The sequence below is a fragment of the Macrobrachium rosenbergii genome, chromosome 26, assembly GCF_040412425.1.
Source record: "Macrobrachium rosenbergii isolate ZJJX-2024 chromosome 26, ASM4041242v1, whole genome shotgun sequence".
In the NCBI taxonomy this organism is placed as follows: Eukaryota; Metazoa; Arthropoda; class Malacostraca; order Decapoda; family Palaemonidae; genus Macrobrachium; species Macrobrachium rosenbergii.
In genome coordinates, this window is record NC_089766.1 from 42,218,121 (window position 1) to 42,221,460 (window position 3,340).

A 3,340-nucleotide genomic window follows, 5' to 3' on the forward strand; every position below is an offset into this window, starting at 1 on the left:
GGCGGCACGGAGTACCACCTGGGCCTGCTGATGCGACAGCTGACGCAGGAGTGTTCCGTGCGGGTTCTACCATGATCCGTCGCGGCTCTTGTAGTTCATCGGCCAAGTGAGATATGGCAGAATCCTGACTTGCAATTGCGTCGGCGACGGCTGCTGAGGCAGAGAGGAGGCGGCATGGGGGGTGGCGTGAGCGGCTCGCAGGTAACGTTGACCAGCTCAGGCACGGGTTGCGAGGCCGCACCTGCAGGTGAGCTTCCGCGGTGGTCGGGAGGAACCGTCTCTCTGACCGACGCTGGTAGCGGTGCCAGGCCGGGGAAGAGAGGGGTCCTGAGTTGGATCCCGTGAATGGAGATCGGCGTAGCGCTCTGGCGCTGGCACTAGGGCAGGGCAGAGTCAGGCGCTATCAGAGGTTTCTTGGGCTCGTCGGTCAGGACGGACGAAGCTTGGCCCTGCTCGGGGCATGCAAGTGGCACCGGCAGGAATTTGGCATGTCCTGAGGGGAGATTTGATTGGGGCCCTGGCACTGGCACTGAGGCAGGGCCGGGCACTGGAATGGGATCGGGAACCGATCGAGGGGGCCACTGTACATTGTACTCAGGTGGCACTGGTGGGGACTGCACGTCCTTCTGGTACCCAGGGGCGCCAGTCTTGGCTGAGGAGAAGCGGGGAGGATTACTCGCTCCCGCGGAATGATTCGGGGAATGGGGACCCCTAGATTGTCGTGATTTCGGTGGGGACTGAAAGTCCTGTCCCAGGATGACGTCATAGCCTCCGGGGAGATGGCTTGCTACTGCAAGATTGCAAATTTTGGATTGGTGAGGTCGTGAGACTCTCAATTGGACCGTAGGGAGTATCATTTTAAATTGGTTTATTCCCTCGATCGTGACGAGTCTTCGTCTATTGACGATAGCTCCGTAGGGAACTCTGTCCCTTCGGATGAGGGAGATTTGTGCGCCCGAGTCCTCGAAAGCAGTGACTCGGCGCGCGGGCTCGCTACCTCGTGGAGGGGCCACGTATACAGGCCCTTCGGCGGGAGGGCCTAATGACTTGGGATCTGTGACGGCCAAGGCGACGGTGGGAGTATTTACTTTATTATTGCGTGGGCATTTTGCCCATGCGGGAGAATGGCCATAGACCTTGCACGCCGTGCAAAAGGTCTGGCTAAAGTCTTTCCGCGCTGCCCTTGTGGAAGGCGCAGGCGAGTTATTTGTCGGTTTTCCGGGAGAGAGAGGAGCCGGTTTCTTGTTCCGGCACTGTTCGGAGGAATGCCCCGTTTTCTTGCAATAATGGCAAGTTAGGGGCTTGCCCGAGTTCCCATTTTGTGGGAATTTGAACCTCCGAGGAGGGACGGGGATTTATCTTCCGCCCCATGGATCCTTCTTGAGGGTGGTGAGTTTCCCACATATCTGCTATTCGGCAACACTCGGTGAGTGTTGCTGGGGCTTTTTCCACTATATGAGTGGCGAGGGCAGGAGGGGCGTAGCGCAGGAAATGCTCAATTTAAACCGCTCGAGTACCTCGGCGGTGTTAGTGGCTCCTTCGGAATCGAGCCATTTTGTCAACGCCCGCTCCGAATGATACGCCCAATCGGACCAAGTCTGGCCTGCTTCTCTGGGCTGCTCTCTCCAACGTCTCCTCCACCGCTCGGGGGTAATCTCGTACGCCTTCGTAACTGCTTGGCGTACGGCTTCCCAGTTTCCCCTATCGTCTGCGGGAAGGGCGTGGTAGGCAACGAGGGCCTTTCCGCCCAGGAATTTAGTGAGAACAAGGGAGAGTTCCGCGGGGGAGAGATCGCAGCACTCCAGGACTCGTTCGGCCCTTTCAAGCCATACTTCGGGTTCGGACTCCGTCCATTTTGGCATGAACGAGTGAGCTTGGCTGAGGGCACTCATTCCCGCGGCAGGGGGCGGGGGGGTGGCGTGCTGTCGTTCTAGCACCTGGAGCTCATGGGCGCGTTCTCTCTCTCTCTCCTGCTCTTGGGCAATTCTGTCTCTCTCTCTTTCCTCACGTTCTCTCTCCTCTCGTTGTTCTTGAGCGATTCGTTCTCTCTCCTCTCGTTGTTCTTGGGCAATTCGTTCCCTCTCTCTCTCTGCACGTTCTTTATCCTTCTCCTGCTCTTGGGCAATTCTTGCCCTCTCTCTCTCCTCACGTTCTCTCTCCCTCTCTGCACGTTCTTTTGCCTCTCGTTGCTCTTGGGCCTTCTCGTTCTCTCTCTCTCTCTTCACGTTCTCTTGCTCTCTCCGCCTTGGCATCGTCCACTCGCTCTTGAACCCATGCTCTCAGATCTTGCCCGATAGTCCCATGTCCTTCCCAGCGGACATGTAGAATTTGAAATCCTCGTTTTGTTGGGCTCTGGTATTAGCCATCTTGAAATAATGGGTATATGATATGTCTGAGAAGACTTTTTGTTAAAATTGGATGTGTCTTGAAAGACGGGGTTGTTCTTGGCGAACGAATCTGATGCGTCTCAATAGTTGGAGACTCAGCTCGGAATGGATCTGTAGCGTGAATAAGAGTTGTTGATAACGAACTAATGTCAGAGAGGGCTTTTTTGTTGAACTACACTGGATAATGTCTTCAAAAGTACTTAAAACGGTCAGCAGGAATGAGAAATTTCGCCACGTGCGACGTAGAATTTTGTATGAGTCTCTGAGGACTGGAGAATTTGGAGAAATTCTCGCCACGTGCGACGTGGAATTTTAGGAGTCCCTGAGGACTGGAGTTTGGAGGAATTCTCGGCTGTGCGACGTGAATTTTACGAGTCTCTGAGGACTGGAATTTGGAGGAATTCTCGAACACGTGCGATAGAATTTAGGAGTCTAAAGGACTGGAATTTGGAGAAATTCTCGCCACGTACGACGTAGAATTTTAGGAGTCTCTGAGGACTGAATTTGGAGAAATTCTCGCCACATGCGATTTTAGAATTTTAGGAGTCTCTGAGGACTGGAATTTGTAGAAATTCTCGCCACGTGCGACGTAGAATTTTAGGAGTCTCTGAGGACTGGAATTTGGAGAAATTCTCGCCACATGCGACGTAGAATTTTTTAGGAGTCTCTAAGGACTGGAATTTGGAGAAATTCTCGCCACGTGCGACGTAGAATTTTAGGAGTCTCTGAGGACTGGAATTTGGAGAAATTCTCGCCACGTGCGACGTAGAATTTTAGGAGTCTCTGAGGACTGGAATTTGGAGAAATTCTCGCCACATGCGACGTAGAATTTTAGGAGTCTCTGAGGACTGGAATTTGGAGAAATTCTCGCCACGTGCGACGTAGAATTTTAGGAGTCTCTAGGACTGGAATTTGGAGAAATTCTCGCCACATGCGACGTAGAATTTTAGGAG